General features: G+C 41.9%; 1 long non-coding RNA gene across 1 annotated transcript; it reads left to right on the forward strand.

The window, feature by feature from the left end:
* The first annotated feature begins 393 nt into the window (after window positions 1-393).
* LOC127342685 (uncharacterized) lies at window positions 394-8,703 on the forward strand. Its single transcript, XR_011755592.1, has 9 exons — window positions 394-765; window positions 854-1,037; window positions 1,129-1,206; window positions 2,195-2,280; window positions 3,579-5,479; window positions 5,568-5,751; window positions 5,843-5,920; window positions 6,908-6,993; window positions 8,291-8,703. It is a non-coding gene; the product is annotated as an uncharacterized lncRNA (long non-coding RNA).
* Window positions 8,704-24,294: the final 15,591 nt, after the last annotated feature.

A 24,294-nucleotide genomic window follows, 5' to 3' on the forward strand; every position in this document is an offset into this window, starting at 1 on the left:
AGTGTTGTGTGGGTGAACCTATGCTAATGTACTGTAACGGCCCAGGATAATACCCTACTAGATTTGTTTGTTCTTTTTTTCTTTTATGCATCATAATGGTCATCATGCATACATCATATATATGGTTTTGACAAAATTAAATTAATTTTAAATAAACCCTATTTCCCTATTTTATTCTCATATGGTTCTATAAGAGCCCTCTTTAAATCTTTGCTTATTTAACAAAACCCTCTAGTTCTTATTTGTATTTAAAGTTCCAAAGGAAAAAATATTTTGAAGCCTTGCAAAATTGTTTTACAATCAAAACAAAGCGTTTCAGATCTTTTGCAAATCCTTCTCTCATCCCCCTCTTTCTCCAAGAAATTCAGCAAGAAAAAGAAAAGAAGGGACATATTTGTGAAGAAGAGAAAAGAGGCCAATAGGGAACCAACGGAGACCATTTTGCCTTGGTGGTCTTTTTCTGTCACGCAGGGCGCATGAGCACGACCTCCTCCGCGCTGCCGTGCGCTCCTCCTCCACCTCTACTTTTCACCTGCTCCTCCTTATCCCCAATCAGAGCCCAAGCAAACCCTAGTGCTCTTCCTCCTAGCCCTGCCGCCACCTGCTTTCCCATCGTCCACATGAACACAAAAGGAAGAAGAAAAACAAGAGGCTCAGTTGAAATTCAGAGAATCATCAGGACAACACCTGCTCCTCGCCATGGCGTCATCGTTCTGGCCATTCCGATGCGACTCCAACCTCCCTGAACCCTCCATGACCCTCCTGGTGAGATCCTGCACGTCCTAGACCTCTCCCCATCCTATTTTCCGTTCTCTGTTGTTCTACCAACGTTGACCGCTCGTCGCCGTCGCAGGTGCTCAACGCCGGCCAGGCTGCGGTGGTTCCCCCATCTCAGCGCCACCACCCACTGATTCACCTCGTCGAGGAGCATCCAGCGCGCTTTTCCCCACTTCTCGAATCGCTCTGCATCATCGAGCCCATGCTCGAGTGAGACGGCCTCTGTTTCCCTGAAGCTCTTCGTCCACTCCGTCCGTCAGGTTCAGTTCGCGGCCTTTGTCTATGTCTTCTTCTTTTGCACCTGTACCTTGTCAACGACAGGCAGTAGCCAACTATTTCTGTTCCTTGTAGATCCATCAACGTCTCCTTGGTCTGTATCAAAAACGACGCGCGCCTGCATTCATCAATATCCAAGCAACATTACAGTTGGTTCGTTCTTTTACTGTGATGTGCTTTCGCTTTGTTCCCTTGGTCATGAGTTGTTTGCTGGATGTCGTTCCATACAACTAGCTGCACCACTTCTACACCTTTTTTTTTAGCTAGACACATACGAGTATACCCAATCGATCCACCTGCTAGCTTGGTTGCTTACCTAGCTAGCTATGCACCACGTATTTGATTCAGCTGCCTGCATGCTTGCCTGGCTCGCTATCTATGGCGCGTCTTTGTCTAGTCAAGTTTCTGCACACCTCAGTTTAATAACAATCTTTGGTAAGCTCTAGTAGCGAGCTGCTGGATCCAATTCCCAGCAAAACCAGATCAAAATCCTGGGAACAGAAAAAATGCCTCTTTCTTCCGTCGCTACTCTGCAGTTTCAGATAACATATCGGTTAAAATTCAGTTAACGATTTCTGTAGAAATATCTCTCCTTGTTTCTGTATCTTTTCAAGCCAGCGAACTAGCTCCATACCTGGGATCAAATATCAGCACCAGAGGATTAAATTCATCATTCCTGCCACCATTTATCTATTTTGCAAAACTTGTTTATCCTATATAATTTGTTCTACAAATCCAATTGCTGCAAACAATATGTCTACCTTTATTAGGAAAATGCATAGATTAATAAATTGTCATCCATATACATGTTTGCATTTTGCATTATGTCGAATCGTGTTAGGTTATGCATATCACCTAATATAAAAGTGCGGAGTATTTGGGAATTGCAATATATAATATATGGTTTCCCCGCTCCGCTTAAATTTGAAGTAGCGCACCCTTGCCATGCTACTACCATGCTAATCCACCCTTAAATCTGCCGGTAGAAATGCAACTCCAACCTAAATTATTTGTCTGGGGTTCCGACTCCGATTAAATTGGATAAGTGCATCGCATCATCCCTGCCATGTCATGCATATCATCTCGAGCATGCCGACTCTTTATCTGTAGTAGTAAGACTTGCATGCGTTGTGTGTTCCAGCATTTGCTTCTTCTCGGATAGGATCGCGAAGTGGTGATGTGAGATACGACGAGTTCTCCGACAAGTTCTTCTACAGCTTTTCACAGGCGAGCCCTCTCTCTTCACCTATTATACACTCTCCCTCGCATTGCTATCCTTATGTCGCGCTTCTTTATCGAGTCACGTGTCCTATTCCACTTGTTTACCATAACAATCCTATGTGTATCACTCCTTACCCATAGCCGTTGCTTGATGTTGAGCCTTGCGAGTCGTAGGTGTGTTTAGGCTCTGTTGTTTATCTCGATCTGTTATCGGGATATGTTGGGTTGTTGGGAGGTTATCACATGCTATATCAGTTGTTGGAGATACACATGCTTTTCTTAATTGTTAACAACTAAAATTGTAAGCAGAGGCATCTGTGAGCCCCTTTGCGAAAGCATCGGAACTTTGACTTGCTAATGTCCCCTAGGACCCGAGTTCTTGTTATCTGTTCCGAGATTGAGCGCTCTACCCATGCGTGGGGACGATTATTGGGACCCCCCCTCACCCATTACCTTTTCTCAAGTCAGTTGAAAAGGGGGCCACAACCTTGGTTTTATTTGGCGCATGCATGTTTATATACTGTTGCCTTCGGGTGTTTACTTCCTGTTGCCTTCGGGTGTTTATATTCTGTACTGTACCCCGCGGGACGTTTAGCGAAGCGTGTGGTTTGCACGCCTAGCCGCCGACGCAAACCCTGAGTCCGTCTCGGAGTACGGCCGGACTTCGTCACGGGTAGCTTAGTCGGGTGGCCCCCCTAGACTTTCTTGTTGAACTGGGAACGGTCTTGTTGTGAGACATCCACCTGTCGTAAGTGGGTCGAGCATGCGTATGGTTACATTTGGGCAACCCCTGCAGGGTGTACATCTTATCGATAAGCCGTGTCCGCGGTTACGGACGACTTGGAATTGTATAGCTTGATCATAGAACAACTTACACCTTATACTTGTTGTTAATAATCTGATAATAACTTGCGTAGTAATATAGCATTACTACAATCGATACCTAATAAAACTTGTCCACCGTTGAGTGCCTTTTACATTGCCTCTTCGCAATTGTTGGAGGGGATATGTGTAATCGGCTGGGTTATGTTTGTGTAGTATTTTATCTGTTACCTTGTGCGCTCTCTTATCTTATCTGATTAGACGGATGTTGTAGCGTGTCTCTATTGGTTATAGTTTCGCTACCGCTAAACCTACCATATAGCCCCCGGCGATATATATATTATACTCGCCCGGCGAGCATAGCCATTTCTAGTCTCGCTAAGTACGTGCCGGAGTTCGTTCCTTGGTACTTACTCTCGCCTTTTCCCCTTTCTCTTTTGCTTCCTCCCTCTTGTCGGCAACCGATGGCCCGACTTTGACAGGTACAAGATGACGACGTTAGCAAGGTTACCCTTCCGGCTTGGCCTGGGCAGGGTTATGGACGCCACTGGTTATCTTCAGGACTCTTAGTCCAATTTGTATCTTGTCCGTACTCGGACGTATTCGATCTTCTGTATGACTTGGATCTTTGTATTGTATATTTGTATCTTGACTCGTTGGAGTCGTTGTTGTAATATATGTATCTTGTGGGCTCTATTGTAATCCTGTTGTAATGTTACCGCTCGTGTTAATTCCTCTGGCATCACGTGTGTGATTCGTCGCGCACGTCGTGTCGGAGGGCGTCTCTGAATCGATATCGTGCGGATTTCGGCGGATCGCTGGAATCCTCATGGTACCGGTTCCGGGGCGTCACAAGTTGGTATCAGAGCCCAGGTTGACGGTACCCCACTAGTCCAGCCTGTAGGATATCCTCGCCAACGGACGTTGTTGTGTCTAGTTTCAAAACTATTTTCTGAAAATTCGTTGGATAGTTCTGATTAGCTCTGATTTTTCTCCTTACCTAAGTTCTTGCTCCTCTTATCTCTGCGAGTTTTGATTCTTCTCTCTTATCTGTGTTTCTGAGTCTTAGGTCTATACGCGGGTTTGACGATCTATGCCTCTAACCTAATAGGACCGATCTCTGAAGACTTTCCGAAAGAAGAACAACACCGACGGCTAACCTTTGTCTTCTTTGTTTGACATCATCTTTGTTTCTGTGATCCTTCTTCAAATCTTTGTGCTTTGACCCCATCAAATCTTCGCTGATGATGCTTGTCAAGATCGCCAATCTGTATTCCTGGAGTTGGTTGCACGATTCTCTTATTCATGTACAGAGTAATACTTTGAGTGCGGGATGGAGTTGTGACCATACTGACTACTCTTATTATTCGCTCTTCTTACTTGAATGGGTAGATCAATGTGATTCTTACTCCTTCCATCTTCGTGTACTGCGGCTGATCATCTGCAATCGAGACTCTCGACAGAAGCACATCATCAACAGCGGAAGAACGACTTCTTATTAGTGGTGTCGATGGATCTGCATGGAGCAAGAATTCTTGTTAGTGGTGTCGAGGAGATCAACACGTCGCCTGAAGATCCGACAGTTCAGCTCTCTCCCCCGTACCTTGAGGTGGAACCTCGAGGCGAGGTTCCTTGTTAGTGGTGTCGATTGTAACGGCCCAGGATAATACCCTACTAGATTTGTTTGTTCTTTTTTTTCTTTTATGCATCATAATGGTCATCATGCATACATCATATATATGGTTTTGACAAAATTAAATTAATTTTAAATAAACCCTATTTCCCTATTTTCTTCTCATATGGTTCTATAAGAGCCCTCTTTAAATCTTTGCTTATTTAACAAAACCCTCTAGTTCTTATTTGTATTTAAAGTTCCAAAGAAAAAAATATTTTGAAGCCTTGCAAAATTGTTTTATAATCAAAACAAAGCGTTTCAGATCTTTTGCAAATCCTTCTCTCATCCCCCTCTTTCTCCAAGAAATTCAGCAAGAAAAAGAAAAGAAGGGACATATTTCTGAAGAAGAGAAAAGAGGCCAATAGGGAACCAACGGAGACCATTTTGCCTTGGTGGTCTTTTTCTGTCACGCAGGGCGCATGAGCACGACCTCCTCCGCGCTGCCGTGCGCTCCTCCTCCACCTCTACTTTTCACCTGCTCCTCCTTATCCCCAATCAGAGCCCAAGCAAACCCTAGTGCTCTTCCTCCTAGCCCTGCCGCCACCTGCTTTCCCATCGTCCACATGAACACAAAAGGAAGAAGAAAAACAAGAGGCTCAGTTGAAATTCAGAGAATCATCAGGACAACACCTGCTCCTCGCCATGGCGTCGTCGTTCTGGCCATTCCGATGCGACTCCAACCTCCCTGAACCCTCCATGACCCTCCTGGTGAGATCCTGCACGTCCTAGACCTCTCCCCATCCTATTTTCCGTTCTCTGTTGTTCTACCGACGTTGACCGCTCGTCGCCGTCGCAGGTGCTCAACGCCGGCCAGGCTGCGGTGGTTCCCCCATCTCAGCGCCACCACCCACTGATTCACCTCGTCGAGGAGCATCCAGCGCGCTTTTCCCCACTTCTCGAATCGCTCTGCATCATCGAGCCCATGCTCGAGTGAGACGGCCTCTGTTTCCCTGAAGCTCTTCGTCCACTCCGTCCGTCAGGTTCAGTTCGCGGCCTTTGTCTATGTCTTCTTCTTTTGCACCTGTACCTTGTCAACGACAGGCAGTAGCCAACTATTTCTGTTCCTTGTAGATCCATCAACGTCTCCTTGGTCTGTATCAAAAACGACGCGCGCCTGCATTCATCAATATCCAAGCAACATTACAGTTGGTTCGTTCTTTTACTGTGATGTGCTTTCGCTTTGTTCCCTTGGTCATGAGTTGTTTGCTGGATGTCGTTCCATACAACTAGCTGCACCACTTCTACACCTTTTTTTTAGCTAGACACATACGAGTATACCCAATCGATCCACCTGCTAGCTTGGTTGCTTACCTAGCTAGCTATGCACCACGTATTTGATTCAGCTGCCTGCATGCTTGCCTGGCTCGCTATCTATGGCGCGTCTTTGTCTTGACAAGTTTCTGCACACCTCAGTTTAATAACAATCTTTGGTAAGCTCTAGTAGCGAGCTGCTGGATCCAATTCCCAGCAGAACCAGATCAAAATCCCGGGAACAGAAAAAATGCCTCTTTCTTCCGTCGCTACTCTGCAGTTTCAGATAACATATCGGTTAAAATTCAGTTAACGATTTCTGTAGAAATATCTCTCCTTGTTTCTGTATCTTTTCAAGCCAGCGAACTAGCTCCATACCTGGGATCAAATATCAGCACCAGAGGATTAAATTCATCATTCCTGCCACCATTTATCTATTTTGCAAAACTTGTTTATCCTATATAATTTGTTCTACAAATCCAATTGCTGCAAACAATATGTCTACCTTTATTAGGAAAATGCATAGATTAATAAATTGTCATCCATATACATGTTTGCATTTTGCATTATGTCGAATCGTGTTAGGTTGTGCATATCACCTAATATAAAAGTGCGGAGTATTTGGGAATTGCAATATATAATATATGGTTTCCCCGCTCCGCTTAAATTTGAAGTAGCGCACCCTTGCCATGCTACTACCATGCTAATCCACCCTTAAATCTGCCGGTAGAAATGCAACTCCAACCTAAATTATTTGTCTGGGGTTCCGACTCCGATTAAATTGGATAAGTGCATCGCATCATCCCTGCCATGTCATGCATATCATCTCGAGCATGCTGACTCTTTATCTGTAGTAGTAAGACTTGCATGCGTTGTGTGTTCCAGCATTTGCTTCTTCTCGGATAGGATCGCGAAGTGGTGATGTGAGATACGACGAGTTCTCCGACAAGTTCTTCTACAGCTTTTCACAGGCGAGCCCTCTCTCTTCACCTATTATACACTCTCCCTCGCATTGCTATCCTTATGTCGCGCTTCTTTATCGAGTCACGTGTCCTATTCCACTTGTTTACCATAACAATCCTATATGTATCATTCCTTACCCATAGCCGTTGCTTGATGTTGAGCCTTGTGAGTCGTAGGCGTGTTTAGGCTCTGTTGTTTATCTCGATCTGTTATCGGGATATGTTGGGTTGTTGGGAGGTTATCACATGCTATATCAGTTGTTGGAGATACACATGCTTTTCTTAATTGTTAACAACTAAAATTGTAAGCAGAGGCATCTGTGAGCCCCTTTGCGAAAGCATCGGAACTTTGACTTACTAATGTCCCCTAGGACCCGAGTTCTTGTTATCTGTTCCGAGATTGAGCGCTCTACCCATGCGTGGGGACGATTATTGGGACCCCCCTCACCCATTACCTTTTCTCAAGTCAGTTGAAAAGGGGGCCACAACCTTGGTTTTATTTGGCGCATGCATGTTTATATACTGTTGCCTTCGGGTGTTTACTTCCTGTTGCCTTCGGGTGTTTATATTCTGTACAGTACCCCGTGGGACGTTTAGCGAAGCGTGTGGTTTGCACGCCTAGCCGCCGACGCAAACCCTGAGTCCGTCTCGGAGTACGGCCGGACTTCGTCACGGGTAGCTTAGTCGGGTGGCCCCCCTAGACTTTCTTGTTGAACTGGGAACGGTCTTGTTGTGAGACATCCACCTGTCGTAAGTGGGTCGAGCATGCGTATGGTTACATTTGGGCAACCCCTGCAGGGTGTACATCTTATCGATAAGCCGTGTCCGCGGTTACGGACGACTTGGAATTGTATAGCTTGATCATAGAACAACTTACACCTTATACTTGTTGTTAATAATCTGATAATAACTTGCGTAGTAATATAGCATTACTACAACCGATACCTAATAAAACTTGTCCACCGTTGAGTGCCTTTTACATTGCCTCTTCGCAATTGTTGGAGGGGATATGTGTAATCGGCTGGGTTATGTTTGTGTAGTATTTTATCTGTTACCTTGTGCGCTCTCTTATCTTATCTGATTAGACGGATGTTGTAGCGTGTCTCTATTGGTTATAGTTTCGCTGCCGCTAAACCTACCATATAGCCCCCGGCGATATATATATTATACTCGCCCGGCGAGCATAGCCATTTCTAGTCTCGCTAAGTACGTGCCGGAGTTCGTTCCTTGGTACTTACTCTCGCCTTTTCCCCTTTCTCTTTTGCTTCCTCCCTCTTGTCGGCAACCGATGGCCCGACTTTGACAGGTACAAGATGACGACGTTAGCAAGGTTACCCTTCCGGCTTGGCCTGGGCAGGGTTATGGACGCCACTGGTTATCTTCAGGACTCTTAGTCCAATTTGTATCTTGTCCGTACTCGGACGCATTCGATCTTCTGTATGACTTGGATCTTTGTATTGTATATTTGTATCTTGACTCGTTGGAGTCGTTGTTGTAATATATGTATCTTGTGGACTCTATTGTAATCCTGTTGTAATGTTACCGCTCGTGTTAATTCCTCTGGCATCACGTGTGTGATTCGTCGCGCACGTCGTGTCGGAGGGCGTCTCTGAATCGATATCGTGCGGATTTCGGCGGATCGCTGGAATCCTCATGGTACCGGTTCCGGGGCGTCACATGTACCGCCCTTCCTAGGACTAATACATACTTGTGATTATACCCCTTGCAAGCATCCGCAACTACAAGAAAGTAATTAAGAATAAATCTAACCACAGCCTTAAACTCTGAGATCCTGCTATCCCTCCTGCATCGATATACCAACGGGGGTTTAGGTTTCTGTCACTCCGGCAACCCCGCAATTGGCAAACGAGTACAAGATGCATTCCCCTAGGCCTATAAAGGTGAAGTGTCATGTAGTCGACGTTCACATGACACCACTAGAAGAATAACACCACAACTTAAATATCATAACATTGAATATTACTCAACCATAGTTCACTACTAACATTTAGACTTCACCCATGTCCTCAAGAACTAAACGAACTACTCACGAGACATCATATGGAACATGATCAGAGGTGATATGATGATGAATAACAATCTGAACATAAACCTTGGTTCAATGGTTTCACTCAATAGCATCAACAACAAGTAGAAATCGATACCGGGAGAGTTTCCCCTATCAAACAATCAAGATCAAACCCAAATTGCTACGGCAGTGACGATGTCCAGCGGTGGAGACGGCGGTGATGATGGTGGAGATGATGATGATGGTGATGGAGATGATGTCCAGCTCGATGACGGTGACGATGGCGTCGATTTCCCCCTCCGGGAGGGAATTTCCCCGGCGGATCTCAGCCCGCCGGAGAGCTCTTTTCTCTCTGGTGTTCTCCGCCCCGCAGAGGCGGCTGTAACTCTTCGCGAGGTACCCTCTGTGGCTTAGGTTTTCGGGACGAAGGATTTCGCGAAGAAAAGGAGGCGAAAGGGGCTGTGGGGCCCCCTCACCACCAGGTGGCGCGGCCAGGCCATGGGCCGCGCCGGCCTGTGGTCTGGGCCCACCTTGGGTCCAGCTGGCTCCCCCTTCTGGCTTCCTTCGTCATCTGGGAAAATATGATTTTTGGTATAATTTCCTTCCACAGTTGATCTTCCGAAATATTGCGTTCTGACGGTGCTTTTTCCAGCAAAATCCTGGCTCCGGTGCTTGATCCTCCAATAATGATGAAACATGCAAAATAGATAAAATAACATAAGTATTGTGTCCAAACATGAAATATATCAATGAATAACAGCAAATTATGATATAAAATAGTGATGCAAATTGGACGTATCAACTCCCCCCAAGCTTAGACTTCGCTTGTCCCCAAGCGAAACTGAACTCAGTAAACAGGACCACATGTTTATGGAGTGAAGAGTCGATAAATAAAATACGGACAAGAAGCATCATATTCATTCACACGAGACATTCTAGTAAACAACTTCCTCATATAACTCAACTTGAAACAAGTATAAGGTAATCACAAATAAAGGTGCATAAGAAATCATAGTTGGTGATGGCAAACTTCGTTCTTGGTCAGAGAACAATTAACAGGTTATATTTATCTATTGAGCAGCGCTCTCATGTTAAAGTTTATATGGCACAACTTGCATACTCAATCATAATAGTCTCCTCATAATCATTGATAACTTGCAAAGCTATATTCATTCAGATAAAACTTGTACTAAACAAGGAAAAATAAAAGACATGATGAAGCAAATCACAATATAATGGTTTGATCACAACTACTCAAATGCTTGCTTGAGATGGAGGGAAATAGGTTTACTGACTCAACATAAAGTAGAAGACAGGCCCTTCGCAGAGGGAAGCAGTGATTAAATCATGTGCTAGAGCTTTTTCAGTTTTGAAATCATATAAGGAGAATAAAAGTAACATTTTGAGAGGTGTTTGTTGTTGTCAACGACTGGTAGCGGGTACTCTAACCCCCTTGCCAGACAACCTTCAAAGAGCGGCTCCCATTTTATTTTTATTTTGTGTGGCACTCCTTCCAACCTTTCTTTCACAAACCATGGCTAACCGAATCCTCGGGTGCCTGCCAACAATCTCATACCATGAAGGAGTGCCTTTTTATTTTGGTTTTATTATGATGATGACACTCCCCCCAACCTTTGCTTACACAAGCCATGGCTAACCGAATCCTTCGGGTGCCGTCCATCAATCACATACCATGGAGGAGTGTCTTTTTAGTTTAATTAATTTGGGTCTGGGAATCCCATTGCCAGCTCTTTTTGCAAAATTATTGGATAAGCGGATGAAGCCACTAGTCCATTGGTGAAAGTTGCCCAACAAGATTGAAAGATAAAACACCACATACTTCCTCATGAGCTATAAAACATTGACACAAATAAGAGATAGTAAATTTTGAATTTGTTTAAAGGTAGCACATGAAGTATTTACTTGGGATGGCAGAAAATACCATGTAGTGGGTAGGTATGGTGGACACAAATGACATAGGTTTGGGCTAATGTTTGGATGCACGAGAAGTATTCCCTCTCAGTACAGGTCTTTGGCTAGCAAGGTTAATTAGCAAGCATAAGAGTTGAAGGAAACAAACAAATATACATGTGATAGAAATAATCATGCATCTTCCTTGTAAGCACAAACAATTTTATCTTCAGAATAATAAGCTATGAGCTAACAAGAAAGAAAGACAATGAAACAACTACATGTATTTCTCTTTTCTACTTAAACCTCAAAGTGTTGTTGCTATTGACCAATGCTAAGTTTGCCAAAACCAAATAGATTTATTCAATGCTCCCAAAGTGATACCAATACTAACAACAAGGTAAATCATATAATAGAGATTGCAAACTAAAATAAGATGTGCAATATGTAAATGATAAGACTTCTCATTAATATTCCATAACGATAACTCACACCAAGGGATACATAGACAACCAACTAAAGGAGAGATACTTCCAAACTGCAACCCATCTTATATGATAACTTCCCTACTCATGATATGACACTACTTGACAGTAAAAAGTAAAAGGTAGTGATGATGTGATACCGCGGCACTCCCCCAAGCTTGGAACAAACCAAGGGGATGCCAATACCGATGATGAATTACTCCTTCGGCGATGGTGGTGATGAATTCCTGACAAGCTTCTCAACAAGCTCCTGAAGCTCATCAATCTTGTATGTGAGGTTGCGAATCATCTCCGAATTGTGCTCGACGCGGTTAAGAAGTATGTCCGACGGCGAGTCCCAACTCTTGGAGTTATTTCCCCACTCTTCACCCTTAGGCTTCGTCCTTCCTGCAGTGTTAGAACGATCTATATCCCAATTGCTAGGCAATGCTGCCCTGGGAGTCCTTTCAATTTGATTATTGAAAATTAGATTGCGAAAGGGATGGTGAGTGCCTGATAAAGATGTCTTTAGAGCTAGGTAATGACGTGGAACCCCTCCTCCGGTGCGAATTCTTGCGGTCTTGTTTGCACTGAAGGGGTTGTCCACCACCTTGACGCTTGCGATGGTAGCACGCGGGTGTGCACGCGAGTCTTCCTCCACCTCTTCTTCATCTTCTTCCTTGACGCTCTTGTCCTCCTCTTTCCACTCAAGATCTGGATTATCTTCATCCGGAAGCTCCTTGCCCTTGTTCTTGGAGACCATGGTGCTTCTAAACTGAAAACAGATCCTGGCAGAAACAGCTCGAAACAAAACACGTCGAAAAAGCGATATACGGGCATCCAGGGGTCCGGGGGATTATATAGCAAAAAAATTCTCGACAAAAGGAAAGTACCAGGTCGAACCAGAGTCAGAAAGGGGCGACGAGGCGGCCAACTCATAGGGCGGCGCGGCCTAGCTGGGGCCCGCGCCGGCCTATGGTGGCACGCCCTCGTGCGTCTTTTCCACTCCGTTTCGATCTCGTAATTTTTCATATTTTCCAAAAACAGCAAAAATATTGTTCGGAAAGTAAATTGCGAACTTTTCATTACCAAGATCAAGTTACCTATTCAAAGTCGAGTTAAGGCGGATCGTCAACTTGCCCTTTGATGAAAGCCTCCGGTGTTTCCACTCGAATAATATCAACATCAACATTATAGGAATCACCTGAGATATAATGCTTGAGTCTTTGTCCATTCACCACTTGCGTAGCATTGCCTTGGAGAGAGCTAATTTTAATTGCTCCTGAACGATACACCTCCTCAACAACATATGGTCCTTCCCATTTCGAGAGTAATTTCCCTGCAAAGAATCTGAGACGAGACCGATACAATAGGACTTTATCCCCAATATTAAATTCTCTTTTAATAATCCTTCTATCATGCCATTTTTTAACTTTCTCTTTAAAGAGTTTAGCATTTTCATAAGCTTCACTTCTCCATTCATCTAGAGAACCCAATTGCAACAACCTCTTATTACCGGCAAGTTTAGGATCTTTATTTAATTCTCTAACAGCCCAATAAGCTTTGTGCTCTAGTTCTAAAGGTAAATGACAAGCTTTCTCATAAACCATTTTATAAGGTGACATTCCCATGGGATTTTTATAAGCAGTTCTATAAGCCCAAAGTGCATCCTTCAATTTACTAGCCCAATTCTTTCTAGTTTTATTAACAGTCTTTTGCAAGATAGATTTAATCTCTCTATTTGATAGTTCTACTTGCCCACTAGTTTGAGGATGATAAGCGGAAGCAATTCTATGATTAATACCATATCTAGCAAGAGTTTTTCTAAAACCACCATGAATAAAATGAGAACCTCCATCAGTTATAATATATCTAGAAACTCCAAATCTAGGAAAAATAATATCTAAAAGCATTCTTAAAGAGGTCTCACCATCAGCACTTTTTGTAGGTATGGCTTCCACCCATTTAGTAACATAATCAACAGCAACAAGTATATGAGTGTTACCTTCTGAAGAGGGAAAAGGTCCCATGAAGTCAAATCCCCAACAATCGAACGGTTCAATAACAAGAGTATAATTCATCGGCATTTCATTGCGTCTAGAGATATTACCAACCCTTTGGCATTGATCACAAGATAAAATAAACTTCCTTGCATCTTTGAAGAGAGTTGGCCAATAAAAACCTGATTGTAGAACCTTTTGCGCGGTTCTTTCTCCGGCGTGATGTCCTCCATAAGCACTACCATGGCATTTACTCAATATCTCCTGTTGTTCATATTCGGGAACACATCTTCGCATAATACCATCCACTCCTTCTTTATATAAGTGTGGGTCATCCCAGAAATAATGCCTCAAGTCATAAAAGAATTTCCTCCTTCTTTGAGCTGAAAAGGTTGGAGGCAAGTACTTGGAAACAATAAAGTTAGCATAATCAGCATACCAAGGACTGTCTCGCGAACTCACCTTTATTGCAGCCAATTGTTCATTTGGAAAACTATCATTAACAGGAACATGATCATAAGCAATATTTTCCAATCTAGACAAATTATCAGCAACAGGATTATCAGCACCTTTCCTATCTACAATATGTAAATCAAATTCTTGCAATGTAAGTACCCATCTAATAAGCCTAGGCTTAGCATCTTTCTTTTGCATAAGGTATCTGATTGCAGCATGATCAGTATGAATAGTAACTTTTGAATCAACAATATAAGATCTAAACTTATCACAAGCAAAGACTACAGCTAACAATTCCTTTTCAGTAGTAGCATAATTTCTTTGAGCAGCATCAAGAGTTTTACTAGCATAATGAATAACATTCAGTTTTTATTTACCCGCTGTCCAAGAACAGCGCCTACAGCAAAATCACTAGCATCACACATAATTTCAAATGGTAAGTTCCAATCAGGAGGTTCAACTATAGGAGCAGTTGTTAAGGCTTTCTTAAGAGTTTCAAAAGCTTCCTTACAATCGTCATCAAAAACAAAAGGTACGTCTTTTTGAAGAAGATTAGTAAGAGGTTTTGAAATCTTGGAGAAATCTTTAATAAACCTCCTATAAAACCCAGCATGACCAAGAACACTACGAATACCTTTAACATCCCTAGGGTAGGGCATCTTCTCAATTGCTTCAACTTTAGCTCTATCAACTTCAATACCTCTCTCGGAAATTTTATGTCCTAATACAATTCCTTCATTAACCATAAAGTGGCATTTCTCCCAATTAAGAACAAGGTTAGTTTCTTCACATCTCTGCAAAACTTTATCAAGGTTCCGCAAGCAATTATCAAAAGAATTCCCATAGACAGAAAAATCATCCATGAATACCTCCACAATACTCTCGCAAAAGCCATGAAAAATAGCAGACATGCATCTTTGAAAAGTAGCAGGAGCATTACATAAACCAAAAGGCATACGTCTATAAGCATAAGTTCCATAGGGACAAGTGAAAGTGGTTTTCTCTTGATCTTTAGTTTTAACAGCAATTTGTGAAAATCCAGAATAACCATCAAGAAAGCAAAAATGAGTATTTTTAGATAACCTTTCTAACATTTGATCAATAAAAGGCAAAGGGTAATGATCTTTTTTAGTAGCCTTATTAACTTTTCGATAATCAATGCACATTCTATACCCTACAACTACTCTTTGAGGTATGAGCTCATCATTATCATTAGGCACAACAGTCATTCCTCCTTTCTTAGGAACACAATGCACAGGACTAACCCATCTACTATCAGCAATAGGATATATAATACCAGCTTCAAGAAGTCGTAATACCTCATTTCTTACCACATCCTTCATCTTAGGAATTAGACGACGCTGAGGTTCAACAACAGGCTTCGCATCATCTTCCATATTGATGGCGTGTTGGCAAATAGAGGGAGAAATCCCCTTCAAATCATCAAGAGTGTAGCCAATAGCACCTCGGTGTTTCTTCAATATTTCCAATAACCTTTCTTCTTCAAACTCTGTAAGCTTAGAACTAATAATAACAGGATATATTTTCTTATCATCAATATGAGCATATTTAAGATTATCAGGCAAAGGTTTTAAATCAAAGACAGGATCTTCCTTTGGTGGTGGTGTTGTACCCAGATCTTCCACCGGTAAATCATGCTTGAGAATAGGTTGGCGAAGAAAAATTTCCTCAAGCTCATCTCTTTCTTTCCTAAAAACTTCACTCTCGCTATTCTCCAAATGTTGCTGCAAAGGATTATTAGGAACAAGAACGATAGATGCACACTGTTCCATTTTAAAATCATTACTAGGCAAATCAGCTTTATAAGGAGTTTTGGTAAATTTAGAAAAGTAAAACTCATAAGATTCACCAGCAAATTTAGTCAAAATTTTCTCTTTCTTGCAATCTATAATAGCTCCACAAGTATTTAGAAAAGGTCTACCAAAAATGATAGGACAATAATCACTAGCAGCAGAACCAAGTACCAAAAAGTCAGCAGGATATTTAATCTTACCACATAGAACTTCCACATCTCGAACAATACCAATTGGAGAAATAGTTTCTCTATTAGCCAGCTGAATAACCACATCAATATCTTCAAGTTCACAAGAACCAATTTCGTGCATAATCTCCGTGTAAAGCTCATAAGGAATATCACTAATACTTGCACCAATATCACATAAACCATAATAGCAATGATCACCAATTCTAACAGATAGCATAGGAACACTAACTTGTTTGGGTTTATTAGGATGTGAAACAATATTAGAAGCATCTTCACAGAAAATAATATGACCTTCCTCCAAATTTTCAGTCACAAGATCTTTAACTATTGCAACAGCAGGCTCAACTTTTATTTGTTCTTCAGGTTCTATAGGTTTCTTTTCACTTTTATGAACCGCACTATTTATAACAGAGTACTCCTTCATTTTAGCAGGGAAAGGAGTTTTTTCAATATAAGCTTCAGGAATAACATGATCAACAGTTTCAACTACAACACATTTATTAATAGATGAATCAATTTTATCTTTATACGGTTCATTATACTTATCAAAATTCTTCTTAGGCAATTCATAATGAGAGGCAAAAGCTTTATAAAGATTTGCAGCAACTTGAGAATCAAGACCATAAGTAGCACTCATATTACGAAATTTATCAGTATCCATAAAAGCTTCAATGCATTTGTAATCATAATTTATACCTGATTCTCTATCTTTGTCGATCTCCCATCCTTCAGTATTTTCCTGGATCCGATTAAGAAGGTCCCTTTTAAACTCTTCCTTATTGCGCGTGAATGATCCAGAACAAGAAGTATCCAGCAAGGTCTTGTCTTCAAAAGAAAGTCTTGCATAGAAATTATCAATAATAACATTACCAGGAAGCTCATGAATGGGGCATTTGAGCATTAAAGACTTCAATCTCCCCCAAGCTTGGGCAATACTCTCTCCATCATGAGGCCAAAAATTATATATGCGATTCCGATCCTTGTGAATTTCACTTGGAGGATAGAACTTAGAATAAAACCGGGGCACAATATCATTCCATTCAAGAGAATCCCCATTATCCAGTAATTTATACCAATGCGCCGCTTTACCAGACAGCGATATAGAGAATAGTTTCTTCCTCACTTCATCCATAGCAATACCTGCACACTTGAATAAACCACATAATTCATGCAAGAACAATAAATGATCTCCAGGGTGGACAGTTCCATCTCCTGTACAACGGTTATTCACTACGCGTTCAATAATTTTCATAGGTATTTTGTATGGTATTTCTTCTTCACCTGGCGCCTCATCCACTACCTTTGCAGTAGTAGCGGATTTTCCAAATAAAAATTCAAGAGAAGATCTCTCCATAATGAATTATGGCAGCATGCAGAAATAAAATCAGCACAAACAGTAGATATTTCCCTTACCAATTCCACTTACCAATAGCGCTTCACTCCCCGGCAACGGCGCCAGAAAATAGTCTTGATGACCCACAAGTATAGGGGGTGTATCGTAGTATCTTCGATAAGTAAGAATGTCGATCCCAACGAGGAGTAGAAGGTGTTGACAAGCAGTTTCGATGAAGGATTCACTGTAAATGCTCACAGACAAATATTCAGGGGGTTTTGATGTAACAGGTGAATAAAGTACGAGTAAGTAAAGTGCGAGAGTAACAATTGCAGTGAGTGGCCCAATCCTTTTTAGCACAAAGGACAAGCCGGGTTGTTTACTTATAATGACCAAACGTTCTCGAGGACACACGGGATTTTAATCTAGTGCTTTCGCTACATACGGCTAAATAATCTTCATTGTTATGATAAGTGTTGTGTGGGTGAACCTATGCTAATGTACCGCCCTTCCTAGGACTAATACATACTTGTGATTATACCCCTTGCAAGCATCCGCAACTACAAGAAAGTAATTAAGAATAAATCTAACCACAGCCTTAAACTCTGAGATCCTGCTATCCCTCCTGCATCGATATACCAACGGGGGTTTAGGTTTCTGTCACTCCGGCAACCCCGCAATTGGCAAACGAGTACAAGATGCATTCCCCTAGGCCCATAAAGGTGAAGTGTCATGTAGTCGACGTTCACATGACACCACTAGAAGAATAACACCACAACTTAAATATCATAACATTGAATATTACTCAACCATAGTTTACTACTAACATTTAGACTTCACCCATGTCCTCAAGAACTAAACGAACTACTCACGAGACATCATATGGAACATGATCAGAGGTGATATGATGATGAATAACAATCTGACCATAAACCTTGGTTCAATGGTTTCACTCAATAGCATCAACAACAAGTAGAAATCGATACCGGGAGAGTTTCCCCTATCAAACAATCAAGATCAAACCCAAATTGCTACGGCGGTGACGATGTCCAGCGGTGGCCTTTGGTTCCGGACAGTGACATGTGCATACAACTTGTAGATACAATCTAAGCAATACATATAGAGCTTAAATCTAAGATCATGCCACTCGGGCCCTAGTGACAAGCATTAAACATAACAAGATTGCAGCAACAATAACTTCACAAACTTTATAGATAGACTAATCATAATATATCATCCATCGGATCCCAACAAACACAACACCGATTACATCAGATGAATCTCAATCATGTAAGGTGATACGTCTCCAACGTATCGATAATTTCTTATGTTCCATGCTTGTTTTATAACAATACCTACATGTTTTGTTCACACTTTATGATGATTTTATGCGTTTTCCGGAACTAACCTATTGACGAGATACCAAAGTGCCAGTTCCTGTTTTCTGCTGTTTTTGGTTTCAGAAATCCTAGTAAGGAAATATTCTCGGAATTGGACGAAATCAACGCCCAGAGTCTTAGAATTGGACGAAGCTTCCAGAACACCCGAGAGTCGCCAGAGGGGGCCACAGGCCCAACAGACGCCAGGGTGGCGCGGCCCAGGCTTTGGCCGCGCCCCCCTACTGTGTCGTCGCCTCGTCGACCTTCCGACTCCGCCTCTTCGCCTATATAAAGGTCCCTGACCTAAAACTTCGATACGGAAAAGCCACGGTACGAGAAACCATCCAGAGCTGCCGCCATCGCGAAGCCAAGATCTGGGGGACAGGAGTCTCTGTTCGGGCACGCCGCCGGGACGGGGAAGTGCCCCCAGAAGGCTTCTCCATCGACACCGCTGCCATCTCCACCGCCATCTTCATCACCGCTGTTGTCTCCCATGAGGAGGGAGTAGTTCTCCATCGAGGCTAAGGGGCTGTACCGGTAGCTATGTGGTTAATCTCTTTCCTATGTACTTCAATACAATGATCTCATGAGCTGCCTTACATGATTGAGATTCATATGAGTTTTGTATCACAATTCATCTATGTGCTACTCTAGTGATGTTATTAAAGTAGTCTATTCCTCCTGCACGGTGTAATGGTGACAGTGTGTGCATCGTGTAGTATTTGGCGTAGGTTATGATTGTAATCTCTTGTAGATTATGAAGTTAATTATTGCTATGATAGTATTGATGTGATCTATGCCTCCTTCATAGTGTGATGGTGACAGTGTGTGATGACCGACAAGTATAGGGGGTGTATCGTAGTATCTTCGATAAGTAAGAATGTCGATCCCAACGAGGAGCAGAAGGTGTTGACAAGCAGTTTCGATGAAGGATTCACTGTAAATGCTCACACACAAATATTCAGGGGGTTTTGATGTAACAGGTGAATAAAGTACAAGTAAGTAAAGTGCGAGAGTAACAATTGCAGCGAGTGGCCCAATCCTTTTTAGCACAAAGGACAAGCCGGGTTGTTTACTTATAATGACCAAACGTTCTCGAGGACACACGGGATTTTAGTCTAGTGCTTTCGCTACATACGGCTAAATAATCTTCATTGTTATGATAAGTGTTGTGTGGGTGAACCTATGCTAATGTACCGCCCTTCCTAGGACTAATACATACTTGTGATTATACCCCTTGCAAGCATCCGCAACTACAAGAAAGTAATTAAGAATAAATCTAACCACAGCCTTAAACTCTGAGATCCTGCTATCCCTCCTGCATCGATATACCAACGGGGGTTTAGCTTTCTGTCACTCCGGCAACCCCGCAATTGGCAAACGAGTACAAGATGCATTCCCCTAGGCCCATAAAGGTGAAGTGTCATGTAGTCGACGTTCACATGACACCACTAGAAGAATAACACCGCAACTTAAATATCATAACATTGAATATTACTCAACCATAGTTCACTACTAACATTTAGACTTCACCCATGTCCTCAAGAACTAAACGAACTACTCACGAGACATCATATGGAACATGATCAGAGGTGATATGATGATGAATAACAATCTGAACATAAACCTTGGTTCAATGGTTTCACTCAATAGCATCAACAACAAGTAGAAATCGATACCGGGAGAGTTTCCCCTATCAAACAATCAAGATCAAACCCAAATTGCTACGGCGGTGACGATGTCCAGCTCGATGACGGTAACGATGGCGTCGATTTCCCCCTCCGGGAGGGAATTTCCCCGGCAGATCTCAGCCCGCCGGAGAGCTCTTTTCTCTCTGGTGTTCTCCGCCCCGCAGAGGCGGCTGTAACTCTTCGCGAGGTACCCTCTGTGGCTTAGGTTTTCGGGACGAAGGATTTCGCGAAGAAAAGGAGGCGAAAGGGGCTGTGGGGCCCCCTCACCACCAGGTGGCGCGGCCAGGCCATGGGCCGCGCCGGCCTGTGGTCTGGGCCCACCTTGGGTCCAGCTGGCTCCCCCTTCTGGCTTCCTTCGTCATCTGGGAAAATAGGATTTTTGGTATAATTTCCTTCCACAGTTGATCTTCCGAAATATTGCGTTCTAACGGTGCTTTTTCCAGCAGAATCCTGGCTCCGGTGCTTGATCCTCCAATAATGATGAAACATGCAAAATAGATAAAATAACATAAGTATTGTGTCCAAACATGAAATATATCAATGAATAACAGCAAATTATGATATAAAATAGTGATGCAAATTGGACGTATCAGTGTGCATGCTATGTTAGTACTTGGTGTAATTGCAATGATCTATCATGCACTCTAAGGTTATTTAAACATGAATATCGAATATTGTGGAGCGTGTTAACTCCGGCAATGAGGGTTCGTGTAATCCTACACAATTAGTGGTGTTCATCATCCAACAAGAGAGTGTAGAGTATAGCATTTATCTATTCTGTTATGTGATCAATGTTGAGAGTGTCCACTAGTGAAACTATAATCCCTAGGCCTTGTTCCCAAATACTGCAATCATCGCTTGTTTACTGTTCTGCTACATCTGTACTGCCTGCAATATTACCACCATCAACCACACGCCAGTTGTAGCATCAAGCTATTTTCTGGTGCCGTTACTACTGCTCATATATATTCATACCACCTGTATTTCACTATCTCTTCGCCGAACTAGTGCACCTATACATCTGACAAGTGTATTAGGTGTGTTGGGGACACAAGAGACTTCTTGCTTTGTGGTTGCAGGGTTGCATGAGAGGGATATCTTTGACCTCTTCCTCCCTGAGTTCGATAAACCTTGGGTGATCCACTTAAGAAAAACTTCCTGCTGTTCTACAAACCTCTGCTCTTGGAGGCCCAACACTGTCTACAAGAATAGAAGCACCCGTAGACATCAAGCACTTTTCTGGCGCCGTTGCCGGGGAGGAAAGGTAAAAGGTACTCACACTCCGGATCTCGGCTACTAAGCTATTTTCCGGTGCCATTGTAAGTACTCGAAGCTATTTCCTTTAGATCCTGCAATTGCATCTTTTTGTTTCTTGTTTTACACTAGTTTGGCATAATGGAAAGCAACATGGAGCTTTTTATTCTTTTTCCTGAGTTAAGACATGGATGGTTTGATGCGGAAATTAAAAAACCCATGGAACATATTAGTATGAATACTTTGAACACCATTGTTGCTAATGATATGGAAAATTCTAAGCTTGGGGAAGCTGGTTTTGATGAGCATGATATTTTTAGTCCCTCAAGCATGGAGGAGAAAATTTTCTTTGATGATACTTTGCCTCCTATTTATGATGATTATAATGATAGTAGTCTTTTGGTGCCGTCTGTTATGGAGGATAAATTTGATTATGATTACAATATGCCTCCTATATTTGATGATAGCTACTTTGTTGAATTTGCTCCCACTACAATTAATAAGAATGACTATGCTTATGTGGAGAGTAATTATTTTATGCATGAGACTCATGATAAGAATGCTTTATGTGATATTTATATTGTTGAGTTTGCTCATGATGCTACTGAAAGTTATTATGAGAGAGGGAAATATGGTTGTAGAAACTTTCATGTTACTAAAACGCCTCTCTATATGCTGAAATTTTTGAAGTTACACTTGTTTTATCTTTCTATGCTTGTTGCATTATGCTTCATGAATTTATTTGTGTACAAGATTCCTATGCATAGGAAGCATGTTAGACTTAAATGTGTTTTGAATTTGCTTCTTGATGCTCTCTTTTGCTTCAAATACTATTTCTTGCGAGTGCATCATTAAAACTGCTGAGCCCATCTTAATGGCTATAAAGAAAGCACTTCTTGGGAGATAACCCATGTGTTTATTTTGCTACAGTACTTTTATTTTATATTTGTGTCTTGGAAGTTGTTACTACTGTAGCAACCTCTCCTTATCTTAGTTTTGTTGCATTGTTGTGCCAAGTAAAGTCTTTGATAGTAAGGTTCATACTAGATTTGGATTACTGCGCAGAAACAGATTTCTTTGCTGTCACGAATCTGGGCCTAATTCTCTGTAGGTAACTCAGAAAATTATGCCAATTTACGTGAGTGATCCTCAGATATGTACGCAACTTTCATTCAATTGGAGCATTTTCATTTGAGCAAGTCTGGTGCCTCTTAGAAATTCATCTTTACGGACTGTTCTGTTTTGACAGATTCTGCCTTTTATTTCGCATTGCCCCTTTTGCTGTGTTTGATGGATTCCTTTGTTCCATTAACTTCCAGTAGCTTTGAGCAATGTCCAGAAGTGTTAATAATGATTGTGTCACCTCTGAACATGTGAATTTTTTATTATGCACTAACCCTCTAATGAGTTTGTTTTGAGTTTGGTGTGGAGTAAGTTTTCAAGGGTCAAGAGAGGAGGATGATACAATATGATCAAGGAGAGTGAAGGCTCTAAGCTTGGGGATGCCCCAGTGGTTCATCCCTGCATATTTCAAGAAGACTCAAGCATCTAAGCTTGGGGATGCCCAAGGCATCCCCTTCTTCATCGACAAATTATCAGGTTCCTCCCTCGAAACTATATTTTTATTCGGTCACATCTTATGTACTTTACTTGGAGCGTCTGTTTGTTTTTGTTTTTGTTTTTGTTTGAATAAATGCTTGTGTGGGAGAGAGACACGCTCCGCTGGTTCATATGAATACATGTGTTCTTAGCTTTTAATTTTCATGGCGAAGGTTGAAACTGCTTTGTTAATTGTTATATGGTTGGAAACAGAAAATGCTACATGTGGTAATTGGTATGATGTCTTGAATAATTTGATACTTGGCAATTGTTGTGCTCATGTTTAAGCTCTTGCGTCATATACTTTGCACCTATTAGTGAAGAAATACATAGAGCTTGCTAAAATTTGGTTTGCATGATTGGTCTCTCTAGAGTCTAGATATTTTCTGGTAAAGTGTTTGAACAACAAGGAAGACGGTGTAGAGTCTTATAATGCTTGCAATATGTTCTTATGTAAGTTTTGCTGTACTAGTTCATACTTGTGTTTGTTTCAAACAACCTTGCTAGCCTAAGCCTTGTATTGAGAGGGATTACTTCTCATGCATCCAAATCCTTGAGCCAAAAACTATGCCATTTGTGTCCACCATACCTACCTACTACATGGTATTTCTCCGCCATTCCAAAGTAAATTGCTTGAGTGCTATCTTTAAACACTTCAAAAGTTATTACCTCTTATTTGTGTCAATGTTTTATAGCTCATGAGGAAGTATGTGGTGTTTATCTTTCAATCTTGTTGGGCAACTTTCACCAATGGACTAGTGGCTTCATCCGCTTATCCAATAATTTTGCAAAAAGAGCTGACAATGGGATTCCCAGTCCCAAATTAATTAACCTTCATAATTTTACAAAAAAATGGACACTCCTCCATGGTATGTGATTGTTGGACGGCACCCGAGGATTCGGTTAGCCATGGCTTGAGAAAGCAAAGGTGGGGAGGAGTGTCATCTAAATAAAAAGGCACTCCTTCATGGTATGAGATTGTTGGTAGGCACCCGAGGATTCAGTTAGCCATGGTTTGTGAAAGTAAAGGTTGGAAGGAGTGCCACCCAAAAATAAAACTGTTTCATGGGAGCCGCTCTTTGAAGGTTTGTCTGGCAAGGGGGTTAGAGTGCCCACTACCATTCGTTGACAACAACAAACACCTCTCAAAATTTTACTTTTATGCTCTCTTTATGTTTTCAAAATAAAA

The sequence above is a fragment of the Lolium perenne genome, chromosome 3, assembly GCF_019359855.2.
Source record: "Lolium perenne isolate Kyuss_39 chromosome 3, Kyuss_2.0, whole genome shotgun sequence".
NCBI classification, from domain to species: domain Eukaryota; kingdom Viridiplantae; phylum Streptophyta; class Magnoliopsida; order Poales; family Poaceae; genus Lolium; species Lolium perenne.